Source organism: Bos indicus, chromosome 20, assembly GCF_029378745.1.
Source record: "Bos indicus isolate NIAB-ARS_2022 breed Sahiwal x Tharparkar chromosome 20, NIAB-ARS_B.indTharparkar_mat_pri_1.0, whole genome shotgun sequence".
NCBI lineage: Eukaryota > Metazoa > Chordata > Mammalia > Artiodactyla > Bovidae > Bos > Bos indicus.
This window is the reverse complement of record NC_091779.1, coordinates 5,249,279-5,263,114: the sequence shown is the minus strand read 5'-3', so window position 1 is coordinate 5,263,114 and position 13,836 is coordinate 5,249,279. Positions and strand designations below refer to the sequence as shown.

Below are 13,836 nucleotides of genomic sequence, written 5' to 3'. Positions count from 1 at the left end.
ATTCCGGCAGAACTGCCTGCACCCCTGGGAGTCAGCACCAGCGTGTGCGCCCCACACAGAGAACAGCAGGAGAGGCTGGTGACAGGTGGGAGGGCATATCCACTCCCCCTCAACCGGGCCCAGGGGTGACCCCAAGTTCGGGGAGACGCCCTTTGAGAAAGCAGGCCATGCATAATAATGATGGGACTACACCTCGATTCTGAATGATCTGTCCTTCAATGCACTTACAGCAGGTGCAGGGCAAAGCGGGGCCGGAGGCACTGGCAGAAGCACCCCGCTCCTACCACATGCTGGACTCTGGGCCCAACCCCAGTCCTCCAGGCTGCCTTCCTATGAAATAAGCTCTCTCGTGGCTTCCCAGAATGCATCTGCTCCTTCCCGCCGCAGTCCTGGTGCTCCATCAGCCTCAGCCACAAGCGCCCCCTAACCAGTCTTGTCCCACCTCCATCAGCCTCAGCCACAAGCACCCCCTAACCAGTCCTGGCCCACCTCCAAGCCTCCAAACTACTGCTTCCTTCCCAGGTTGCCCTTCCCTCAGGAGGTGGCTGCTCTTTATTGCTATTTAGATCTAGGCTCAAACATTGCCCCCAAGAGAAGCCTTCCCTGATCACCTACTGATCTGGGCCGCAGATGATTCTGACTTTGATGTTGTTTGTTTCTTGCTGGCTTGTGAGCTTCAAGAACTGAGATCAGGGGCCCTTTCACTTGCTCTTTTAGCTCAAACCCCAGCACAAGACGGCGTGTGGAAGGCACTCGATAAATACTTGCGTGAACAGATAAGAGACCGGGAAACAGTCTCTGCGAACAAATGAGATGCTGGGAAAGGCTGAAGGCAGGAGGGGATGACAAAGGACGAGATGGGTTGATGGCATCACCGACTCAATGGACATGAGTTTGAGCAAACTCAGGGAGATAGTGAAGGACAGAGATGCCTGGCGTGCTGCAGTCGATGGAGTCGCAAAGAGTCGGACACGACTGAGCGACTGAACAAGAACAGAGAGGCTGACTGAGTGAATGCACATGCTCAGTTAAAACACAAAGGACCTGCCCAGCTTCCCAAGGTCCTGCCAATGCCAGGCCGGTCCAGTAACAAGACCAGTCCCAGGATCTGTGGATGATGAGGTGGAAGCTCTTGAGAAGAGTCTCCCTATGTCAGGATGGGCTCTGGGTTTATGCCTAGTTATTTTTATTGAACGCTGACTACCCGGCAAGCAGACATGGAGGTCTTTGTTTAATTCACAGCCTCCCTGTGCATGGTCACCATGGTGATTCCCACATCAGGGATAAGCAGACACACTTGAGGATGTTAAGCAACTGGCTCAAGGTCTCTTGGCTATCAAGTCAGAGACCCCACTCAGCCTGGCCCTGGAGGCCCACTGCTCAGACACCTCACTCTCCCGCTTCCCCACACACCCCTACGTCAGTCCCCAAGTCTAGGGAGGGGATGAGGCAGGAACAAGAGCTCTTTGAACGAAGCCGTTCCTACAAACATCCACCAGGACCTTGCTCTGTGTGAGTCCCAGGGCCCAGGGCAGAGGACACAGAGCCACCGGGCTGCCCCACCCTCCTGCAGCTGCGGGACACCCATGTCACAGGGAGTCACCCATCACGTGGTCTTCTGGAAAGCTTTTCCTTAATTAAGGGTAATCAAAATTCCTCTGGTTTTTGTGGATTTCTTAAAATTCCTCTAGTGGGGTGGGGAGGGTATGTGGAGTGAGTACTAATGTCTAAATTCAGCGGAGACCCTTGAGGTGGTAGGGGGATGGGAGGGGGAGTTTGGCCAGACAGTAAGCTGACTGGGTAGGCTGGCCTCCCAGGCCTTGCCCCAGTTTGGAGCCATTTCCGCCCCCAAAGTCCTACTTCCCCCCTCTGCAGCCCCAAGCTCTGTACCTTGGCAGAGGGCCAGAGGGCACCCGCCTAGGGAAAAGTGCCCAGCTCAGCATTCGGTAGCAAGCCTTGGAGTACAGACACCAGCACCTCTGTTGAGACCCTGGAATTTTTTAATTTGAAGCCCCAAGTTCGCTCTCTCTTGCTCTCTCTCACTCCCTCTCATTCATTCATTCATTCCTGGCACGCTGCACACGCTCCCCTCCTCCCACACCCCAGCCCATTGTCATTCTGGTGGCATTTCAGCCTGCTGCAGGCGTGGGGAGGCTCCCTCTTCCACATTTCTCTGTTGAATCCCTGGCAAGGACAAAGCCGGTAGGAGCGAGATTCGCTAACTAGCTTTTCAGTTTCATGGCCGGAGGTTGTCAGGACAGTGCAGAGGAAACTGCCAACGATCCCGAGCGCGGCCCATGAATCTGGGGCAGAGCAGGCGAGAACAAGGGAGCGCTTCAGCTGGGGTGGGGGTGCCGGCAGCCACTTGGATGAGAAAGTTCTCTTCTTCCAAATTTCTTTGATTCAGATTCTGTGCTAATTAAAAAAAAAAAATCGATTCAGCAGTTTTCAGCCTTCCTCAATAAAGTGTTTAGAGGGCTAAGAAAGAAAAAACAGAAACAGTGCTCTGGAGATCCTTCTCTATGGGGGGATGAGGACCAGTCGGTCACAGGTTGCTAGGAAGTGGGGGTTGTTAATTTGAGGAAGAGTTGTCATATTCCCGTGTTCTCTGCATTCTTGGATGATAGCACACATGTATGTCCAGATGAAGGCACGCTGTCAAAATGAAAAGATCTGCATCCCAACCTCAAGCTCAGCCACAGAGCTGCTGAGTGGCCGTGGGCTGGAGGCTCTCCCTCTCTCTCTGGACTCTCAAAATGGAGAGGATTGAATAGAACAAGGCCTAATATCCTTTCTCACCTCTGTGCTTCTCTGCCTTTACCAAGCCCACCAGGAATCTTTTCATCCCCTCCAGTCTGAGGTCTCTGGTCTCCTGAGCAGAATCTCAGATAGGTCTGAATCTTAAGGACTGGTCTGTGACCTCCCGAGAGGTGAGTGACAGAACGGTGGCATCAGGAAGAATGGGTTTCATTTAACCTGTCGTGCCATCCAAGACTCCCCAGCTGGATATATTTGGGCAAGTTAACACAGAAGAATAACGTTGTGAACTTTCACTGGGGTTTTGTTTTATGGTTCCCAGAACTTCCTCAAATATATTCTCTTTCAAATACATGCCTCACAACTACCCTATAAGTGAGGTCCTATCATTCGCCCTTTTACAGATAAGAAAAGTGAGGTTCACATGCCCAAAAGGCTGACCAAGTCTAACCAGAGCTCCTACCCAGCACTTTGGTTTGCTCCGGCCTAAGACAGACAAAAGTTGCTCCCAGAGAAGCAATTTGTGCAAGGGAGAAAAGTCAGGCACATTTTGCCAGATCCTTCCTTCCAGGTCCTGGCTCCTGTGCCACCCCACACTGCCCTCTATTTGGTTGTATCTGTCCAAGGCTCTTAGCTGCAAGCAACATAAATGAAGTATGGGTGATTTAAACTGAAAGCAAATTTATTAAAAGGATGCTGAGCAGCTCACATATGAGACAGGAAGGGTGGAGAACGAGGCTTAGAAGGTAGGCAGGAATAAAGGGAAGTCACACAGCCAGAATCACAGCTCAAACTCTTGCAACAAAACCAGCCCAGCAACGTCACCACTGCAGCTGCTACAAACACAGAGTCTGTGGCGCCACCACCGGTGCTGTCTCTGCTAACCTTGGCCACGTGTCTGCACCCGAGCTGCAAGGGGAGCCGGGAAAGTGTGTACTGGGCACTTCCACCTTCTATAGGAAGGCTCTGCTGCCCAACAAATCTTAGAGGGTGGAGGCTACCCCCAAAATAGGAAGGGTATTGAAATGCCAAGTGACCAAGCAGATGGTAAGTGTGCAGGTAAAGTCAGGTCAGGCCAGGTAACAACAACAAAAAAATCCTAAATCTGAATGACTTTAAAACACCAAAGACTTATTTCTTGATCACTCTACAGCTCCATCAAGGGTCAGCTGAGGGCTCTGCTCTAGGTCACCCAGAGCCCAGGCTAATGGAGCATCTACCATCATTGCCAGAGAGAGAGATCTGGAGCAGTTATTACAGAGTTTAGTCCAGAAGTGACATCACTCTACTCCTGGCTCATTGGCTGGAACTAGTCACATGGTCCTGCCTTGGGGCCAACATGTACAATACTGCCTTGGGCCTAGAAGGCAGAGAGCTGAGAATACCTGGTGATGTCCACAGCCCACTAAATGGAACCTGCCAATCAGAGCCTTCCTCGGGAGGGAATAGAAGAAAATGGCACTGGAATGGAGGCAGGAGACCTGGGTTTCATTTTGGGTTGAGCCACTGGGACCTGTACATTTCTCTAGCACCCCTAAAAATGGAGAAAACCGCCACTTTGAAGTGTGATCCCAGGAAGCAGTCCACTCAAATATTAGCAGCATGTGGCAGCAGCAAATGCTCAGCACACAGCCCACCAATGAAGTCCTGAACAGGCTTGGAGAAGCCAGTGCCAGGAGCGGACCCAGGCTCCTGGAGCTCAGGCAGGAAGGCAATGTTGTCCTCACCCACAGGCTCTTCAGCGGCTGCACTGTCTCCCCAGAAAGAAAAGCACTTCTCGGTAGCCCCAGGATCCCTCTGGAAATTAACCCTCTGTGAACAACAAGAGCTGAGATTTCCGGTGTGTTCACAGGCCTCTTGGGCCCCATTCTGTTTCAGCTGCAGAGAGGTGCCTGCCAGACTGAGCCCCAGGAAATCAGGGAGTGGGGCACTGTGAGCAGCGTCTGCTGACTCCTGAGCGGCCTTGCACCCCAGCCCTTCCTAAAGCTGCAAAGCTGACACTTCCAAAGGAGTGAGAGCAACTATTGGGACCATTGTGCCCCGTGATCCACAGACTAAACATTTAAGCTTCTTTCAAGATCCAGTCCTGGAAAAAGTGCAGGTGGAACTTCTGAGACAAGTGGGTTTCATGGACACAGCAGAAACCACTAGTTCCTCCCAACACACACTTGCCGCTTCTTCCTTAAGAATACGTACAGCAGTTTTTAACCAGGGGTTGTACCAGAGGTCCAGCTACACTTCCCAACCTGCTCCACAGCGCTCTAGGGCCTGGTGACTTAAGCAGCCCACCTGGGTCAGAGCTTTCACGATGGCAGAGGAGCCTGGGAGGCTAAAGGTCATGGAGCTGCCCTGTCGGTCTTCCTCCAGACTTTTCCATGAGACAGACGAATTTCTGTTATTTTGTGGTTTATAATTACTATTGATAAAAGCAAAATTCAACTGTGCAAAGCTATTGTAGAGGCAGAAAAGTAACTGTTAATCACTCCTGTCTTTGAAGGAGCATGGGGCTTGTTAAAAGTGTGACCTCATGTTCGGATGGCCTCTTTCATGGGCCTGGAACTGGGTTTGGAAGAGAGGGCTTGAGAGGCATCATCTGTGGGGCAACCTGTCAGGCAGGAGTATCCGGCATTTCACAGGCAAACCACGAGGCATGGAGTGAAGATGAGACGGAGCGAGTAAGGGAAGAGAGAAGGTGATGAGCTGGGACAGAGGCTGGTGTGCCCATGGGGAGAAACAGCTGACCATGAATCCCTCGGGATATATAAAGTCGTCTAAGAATCTAAGTCGTCTAAGGAATCAAGGTGCTGCATTTCACAAGAAAATCCATAAACTAAAATGAACACAGTAGAGGCTGGAGCTCTGATGCAGCGGTGACCATGGAGAGGTTGCAGAAATTGTGTCGTGGGGTCAGGCTTGGCCTTCTGCAGGGTCTAGGATAGTGGTGGTGGGCAGAGGGCGGGGTGGGCAGTGACAAGGAAGGAGTGAGCAGTCTGAGCCAGATTTCAAGGGGCAGGGACGCCCTAGCCAGCATCCACCACATGAGATACTTCTTGCCGCTTCCTCATCCGTCTCCCTGCCCCAAGTCTCACCAGGTCCAATCACACCCCATGTTGCCCCAGAGAAATCTTTGTCAATTTTCCATCTGGTACTCCTTCTGTCCTATTTAAAGCCCACTGTTTCCACTCCAAGGTCAAATTTAATTCCTGAAATGGTAGCATTTGAGCTCCCAGCTTATTTCATCCACCTCATCTCCTGCTGGTCCCCACTCTACCCCAAATACATGCTCTGCAACCCCACGGGACTGGCATCCCTCTGCAGAATACATCCAATGCTCTTCAAGATCCTGGGCCTCTGCTCAAGCTGGAACCTTCTGCCTGGGGCTCTGATCCTCTCTCCTCTCTATGTGCTTATCCAGGAAAGGTCCTTTAGTTGCAACATACATGAACTCTGGCTGGTTTAATCAGTAAAGTTATGCAGTAAAGAATATGGGGTGGGGCTTCCCTGATGGCTCAGTGGTAAAGACTATGCCTGCCGATGCAGGAGACAAGGGGTTTCAATTCCTGATCCGGGAAGATCCCACACGCCACAGGGCAACTGAGTCTGTGTGCCACAACTATAGACCCTGTGCTCTAGAGCCCAGGATCCACGAGTACTGAAGCCCGTGTGCCCTGGAGCCTGTGCTCAGCAGCAAGAGAAGCCATGCGAAGAGAAGCCCACACACCACAGTAGAGAGTAGCCCCTGCTGGCCACAACTAGAGAAAGTCCTGCACAACGAAGACTCAGCACAGCACCCCCCCACCCCCCAAAAAAAGGAATACGAATGGCTCCTGGAATCCCTGGGAGGGCCAGAGATCCAAGCCTAGAGATCATGTGGACAGGAGTCGCCCCTAAAATCACAGCACTGGACATTCCACGGAGATGCCACCGCCCCAGTGCTGGGTCGGAACAGCATCAGGTGCCTCTGACATGGACTGTACAGATACTGGACACCCCTGTGGGGCCCCCACCACGGCCCTCTGAAAGCAGGACACCACCTTCTGGCAGGGAACATGCTTTCTTCACCTGCCACCTGCTGCACCAAGCACCACAGTGGCCTCTGATAGCTGGAGTGGAAACCATACGCTTAGGAAGTGGGGAAATAAGTCTCTGGGCTGCCAGGTAGAAGAGGTCTCCCCACCCTACAGAGACTCACAGGCAGGGTGGCCCAAATGAACGAACGTGTTCAAAGGCACTTCCATAAAGAAGGGCAACACCCACCACACTCATGAGGACTCTGCTTGAATGTCACCTCTTGTGGGACATCCCCACGGCTGACTTGAGCAGTTACCTGCACCCTCTGTACCCTTGGTACCCACTTCCATTCTCAGGAACCACTATTGATGACCTCCCTCAAGGTATGAACGTGCTTCTCTTTACAGACAAGAGATGCAAGAGCCAGAGGGGAGATGTCAAGGATATTTTCAAGGGCACCATCAACCAAAGGTAATCACTTAGGTATAAGTGGCCAGCTGGAAACAAGGGTGAGAGTTGGGAGTAGAGGTTGAGGTGGGGAGGTTGACAAAGAGAAGCTAAAAAACCAACATGCCAAAAAATAATTGCCCTTTTGGGCTTGTTGATGGGGGTCGGAATTTTCTACCCAAACAGGCAAATGTTCCTGATCCGGACCCATTGTCAGAATCTCTTAGGAAACTTGTTATAAATGCAAATGGCCATGACCCATCTCTTGCGAATGATTCTGTAGATCTGAGGGACGGCTGGGCATCTGTATTTTTAATGAGGTCCTCAGGGAATTTTGATGAACACCAAAGTTGAAGAAAGACTAACCAAAGACATCTATAAAGGTATACATAGTGAACTAGGTGGATTTATAGTCATTCCTAGACATGATCTGAAGGGATGGGGCCCAGGAGAAGGAAGCTGATTCATTCACGCTTTTAGCCAATCATTTGTTTGTTAGTTTCTATGTTCAGTCATTCCACAATAATGGATTTAGCGGAGCAATGTGGTCAGGTTTGTATCAGTCAGGATGGGCTAGATTATGCTGCAGTAAAAAACAACTCCACAATCTCAGTGGCTCAAAACAACCAAGGTTTATTTTTCAATCCTGCTGGTCCATTAGGGGCCAACTGGAGCCCCTACTCCACGACCTCTCATTTGGGCCCAGGATGATAGATCAGCCACTATCTCAAATTGTGCTGGTTATCATGACAGGTGAAAGGAGAATTCTTGGAGGGTCTCATGTTAGTACTTAAATATCCCAGCCCAGAAGGGACATGAATCCCTTCTGCTTACAGCTCACTGGCCAGAACCAGTTACATGGCCCCCAACTAACCCTTTGGTTCAGGACTGCTGCACCTCCATACTACAGCAGGACGGGGCAGAGGCTCTATCAGCAAGACAAAGCCTTCCCAGACACCCTCAGCTTCTATCTCCTCGGTCAGAACTGACACCTATGGTCACCCTTAGCAACCCAAGGAATCTGGGGCAGACACTTTAACAGGGCACACTGAAGCCCAAGAGAAAACTGGGTTTGGATGATAAGACAGGGAGTGGATACTGGGTAGGCAACTAGAAGCAAATGAATCAACAGGGGAGTCACTGGAGAATGACAGGTAGCATTGTCTGTGTGAAAACAGAAGACAGACAGAATGGATCCAGATCCCAACAGCAGTAGCGTGGACGGCCCAACTGTGAGCCTGGCTTCCCTGAGGCCATCAGTGCAGGGGCTGGCTAAGAGGCTCTCTATGTAATCAAAAGATCAAAACTAGCAAGTAGCAAGTATAATTCAAAATACATATTGGGACTTCCCAGAAGTCCAGCTGCTAAGACTCCACCCTCCTAACCACGGGGCCAAGGTTCAACTCCTGACCAGACAACTAGATTCCACATGTTGAGACTAAAAGATCCCGTCTGCTACAGTGAGGGCTTGGAGTGGCCAAATAAAAACAAATACTTAAAAAAAAATTATAAAATAAACACATATTAATCAAGATTTCTGCCCCATAACAGACTACAACTGAGTACACTAGGAAGTTGTATCAAGGCCATATTATTAGCTATTAGCTATTGAGTGCCAACTATGTGTCAGGTTCCGCATACATACTATCTGTTTTACAACAACAAATAGCAAGTATTAATATTCTCATTTTACAGATGAGCAAACTGAGGCTCAGACTGGTTCATGGATGGTTCAAGGTCACACACATGATAAGAGAGGTTCCCAATCCAAACTCAACCCAGATTTCAAACTTCCCATTCTTTTCTTACATTATATCAGATCACTTCTTTCACTAAGCATCCTTTAGTAATAAGAATTTGAAATGACAATGTGCTAAAAACATTGCAGCCTGAAATGTTATCTAAGATGCACATTTGGTGGGAGAGGCAGTGATAGTATTGATCGGTGCTGAGGACACCTGCTTATCAAAGCCTTGTTTTCTGAGTGTGTGTTTGGATCCAGTCGGTCATTAGAGATTCTGGAAAACATCACAAAGAAATAAACAAAAAGCAGCTGAGATCCCTTGGTGCAGATGTAGCCAATATACTACAGACAGCAAATTTCGAGAAACGCCGTATACTGTCAATTAAAAAATGAACATCTGTATGGCCTAAGACTTAGTAAGGCTCTTTGGATGAACATATGGAAGCAAGGAGAAAAAGGGCCACACCATAAACATGAATGAGGACCAACAACCTGTCTAACCCAACTGGGCGTGGTGTCTAAATGCAGCCCCGGACTCTGGAATGCTCCTGAAAGACTGGAAGGATATCAAGGCAACCCACAGATTTCCCTCTAACCTTAGGGCCTGCTCTCAGCTCCAGGCTCCTAGCTCAGTTCAGTCATTCATTATGGAAAGCTCACTGGATTGCACCTGACCCCTCTGTAAACACAGCCAGTATATTGATGATATTCTGCCATTTGGTGGAGGGCAGTATCAAAAATCTTGAATAGGCTATTCCTATACTTAGAAGAGTTTTGCCAAGAGAACACACTGGTCATAGCAAACACCCTCTTCCAACAACACAGGAGAAGACTCTACACATGGACATCACCAGATGGTCAACACCAAAATCAGACTGATTATATTCTTTGCAACCAAAGATGGAGAAGATCTATACAGTCAGCAAAAACAAGACCCAGAGCTGACTGTGGCTCAGATCATGAACTCCTTATTGCAAAATTCAGACTTAAATTGAAGAAAGTAGGGAAAACCACTAGACCATTCAGGTATGACCTAAATCAAATCCCTTACGATTATACAGTGGAAGTGAGAAATAGATTCAAGGGATTAGACCTGATAGACAGAGTGCCTGAAGAACTATGGATGGAGGTTCATGACACTGTACAGGAGGCAGTGATCAAAACCATCCCCAAGAAAAAGAAACACAAAAAGGCAAAATGGTTGTCTGAGGAGGCCTTACAAATAGCTGAGAAAAGAACAGAAGCTAAAGGCAAAGGAGAAAAAGAAAGATACCCAACTTAATGCAAGTTCTAAAGAATAGCAAGGAGAGATAAGAAAGGTTTCCTCAGCGATCAGTGCAAAGAAATAGAGGAAAACAATAAAATGGGAAAGACTAGAGATCTCTTCAAGAAAATTAGCGATTATCAAGGGAATATTTCATGCAAACATGGGCACAATAAAGGGCAGAAATGGTAGGGACCTAACAGAAGCAGAAGATATTAAGAAGAGGTGGCAAGAATACACAGAAGAACTGTATAAAAAATCTTCACGACCCAGATAATCATGATGGTGTGATCACTGACCTAGAGCCAGACATCCTGGAGTCCAAAGTCAAGTGGACCTTAGGAAGCATCACTATGAACAAAGCTAGTGGAGGTGATGGAATTCCAGTTGAGCTATTTCAAATCCTAAAAGATGATGCTGTGAAAGTGCTACACTCAATATGCCAGCAAATTTGGAAAACTCAGCAGTGGCCACAGGACTGGAAAAGGTCAGTTTTCATTTCAATCCCAAAGAAGGGCAATGCCAAAGAATGTTCAAACTACCGCACAATTGCACTCATCTCACATGCTAGCAAGGTAATGCTCAAAATTCTCCAAGCCAGGCTTCAACAGTACATGAACCATGAACTTCCAGATGTTCAAGCTGGATTTAGAAAAGGCAGAGGAACCAGAGATCAAATTGCCAACATCTGCTGGATCATGGGAAAAGCAAGAGAGTTCAAGAAAAACATCTAGTTCTGCTTTAGTGACTACGCCAAAGCCGCTGACTGTGTGCGTCAGGACAAACTGTGGAGAATTCTTAAAGAGATGGGAATACCAGACCACCTGACCTGCCTCCTAAGAAACGTGTATGTAGGTCAAGAAGGAACAGTTAGAACTGAACGTGGAAAAACAGACTGGTTCCAAATTGGGAAAGGAGTACATCAAGCCTGTATATTGTCACCATGCTTATTTAACTTATATGCAGAGTACATTATGCAAAATGCCGGGCTAGATGAAGCACAAGCTGGAATCCAGATTGCCAGGAGAAATATCAATAACCTCAGATATGCAGATGACAGCACACTTATGGCAGAAAGCGAAGAGGAATTGAAGAGCCTCTTGATGAAAGTAAAAGAGGAGAGTGAAAAAGTTGGCTTAAAGCTCAACATTCGGAAAATGAAGATCATGGCATCCAGTCCCATCACTTCATGGCAAATAGATGGGGAAACAGTGGAAACAGTGTCAGACTTTATTTTTGGGCTCCAAAATCACTGCAGATGGTGACTGAAGCCATGAAATCAAAAGACACTTACTCCTTGGAAGAAAAGTTATGACCAACCTAGACAGCATATTCAAAAGCAGAGACATTACTTTGCCAACAAAAGTCCGTCTAGTCAAGGCTATGGTTTTTTCAGTAGTCATGTACTGATGTGAGAGTTGGACCATAAAGAAAGTTGACCGCTGAAGAATTGATGCTTTTGAAGTATGGTGTTGAAGAAGACTCTTGAGAGTCCCTTGGCCTGCAAGGAGATCAAACCAGTCAATCCTAAAGGAAATCAGTCCTGAATATTCATTGGAAGGACTGCTGTTGAAGCTGAAACTCCAACACTTTGGCCACCTGATGCAAAGAACTGACACATCTGAAAAGACTCTGATGCTGGGAAAGATTGAAGGTGGGAGGAGAAGGGGACGACAGGATGAGATGGTTGGATGGCATCACCGACTCAATGGACATGAGTTTAAGCAAGCTCCGGGAGTTGGTAATGGACAGGGAAGTTTGGTGTGCTGCAGTCCATGGGGTTGCAAAGAGTCGGACACAACTGAGCAACTGAACTGAACTGATACTTAGAAGATGGTTAAGAATCCTCCTACAATGCAGGAGACCAGGGTTCAATCCCTGGGTTGGGAAGATCTCCTGGAAAAGGGAATGGCAACCCACTCCAGTATTTTTGTCTGGAGAATTCCATGGATAAAGGAGCCTGGAGGAATACAGTCCATGGGCCACAAAGAGCCAGACACAACTGAGCGACTAACATTACATTACATTATATACTTAGAAGAGCAAATTTCCCATTTACTCATTATTTTTTTTCATTCATCCATATTTACCAAGAGCCTATACGTACGGGCACTATTTAGGTGCTAAGGACACAATGATAAAACAGACAAACCCTTCCTTCATGTAATTTAGAAGTTAGTAGAGGAGACACTGGTTAATTAAATAACTTCCCCACCCAAACGTAAACTTGTGACTGTATTATATTATCAACATTGGCTGGGGACCAGGAATTACGCTAACTAGAATGTCAAACTGAAGCTTCATCCTCACCAGAGCCCTGAGGAACTAAGGCTCTGAGACATGACGCGACTTTCCCAGTCACACCACCCCAAAGCGATGCAGCCAGGATTCCAATCCAGTGTCATCTGATGCAGAAGCCCTCATGCCTGGCTGCTTTTTCATATCTCCCTTGGCAAATTATGGATCTCATTTCCAGTTTCTGCCCTCTCTCTTTTGGACATCCAGGTTTAGCCTTGTAGTCGTTGACATAAAATATTCCAGTCCTTAGTATGTACAATTCACAGGGCTCAGGCAATGTGCTACAGACCAATTGTAACAATGAGAAGCAATGATTATTTTTTCCTAAAGGATATCTGAAAATGAGATCACTACCTGGGCCAAATTAAAACAATATCTGCGTAGAAATTTCTAAAGATCCTGGATTATTAATACAGCAATGGCGCTCCCTGGTGACAGTCATTGTATATTACATGTCTTTGTATTTTGGGTGTAGTGGAAACTTACTGCAACTCTGGATGAGTAATAAACCAGGAGAAGGGAGTGACAGAGGATGAGATGATTGGATGGCATCACCGACTCAATGGACATGAATTTGAGCAAATTCCGGGAGATAGTGAAGGACGGGGAAGTCTGGTGTGCTGCAGTCCATGAGGTCACAGAGTCAAATAGGACTTAGCAACTGCACAAGTCTTGATTACTTTCTCTTCATTCCCTTGACCCCACCACAACCCATTTATAGCGATTCCAGACACAAGGTCACAGCTATAAGATTCAACCTGTTTTCACAGTTCAGAATTCTAGCAACTAGGATATGATACAAGGTCCTCATGAGACTGACAAACGATTAAACCATTTGCTGTCAGTCTCCAGGATCACTTATCCGTTTGGTCATGATGGATTAATCCATCATCCCCTGCTTTTTCTGCAAGTGGTGGCTACAAATGACACCCTCCTCCACCCACCCCCAACACAGACTGTCTCTCTGACTTTACCCCATGATTATAGGAAATGGACCAAAATGTAGTTTCAGCTAGGTATTGAGCTATGGGCTGGAAACATGGTGATGAACAGCAAGCTGCGGTCCTGGCTCTAAAACTTTAGCCGTGGGAACAGGTGGCCAATTTACCTATAAATTATTCACTTTCAATTATAATAATTGTTACAAGAAAGAGGCTTTGAGAGTCTATAAAAGTGAGATAAAACCAATTAGGTCAGAAGGTCAGAAAAGTTTACCCTGAGGAAAGAGAGTAAGATGTACCTGTCAAAATGGAGAAGAGGCTGGCCAAAGTGATCAGAGAGTTTAGAGAAGAATGAACTTGCGGGCCCAGGCAGC

At 47.7% G+C, this 13,836-nt stretch overlaps 1 long non-coding RNA gene across 2 annotated transcripts in view; it reads right to left on the bottom strand.

The window, feature by feature from the left end:
* LOC109575072 (uncharacterized) overlaps positions 1-13,836 on the bottom strand; it is a 50,099-nt gene that overhangs the window by 34,792 nt on the left and 1,471 nt on the right. The window contains exon 3 of one of the 2 annotated variants that reach the window (XR_002183181.2): positions 1,983-2,415. The exons of the other annotated variant lie outside the window; for it this stretch is intronic. This is a non-coding gene — a long non-coding RNA (uncharacterized lncRNA). Of the gene's footprint in view, positions 1-1,982; positions 2,416-13,836 lie in introns of those variants that run through there. 2 annotated transcript variants of the gene reach the window in all.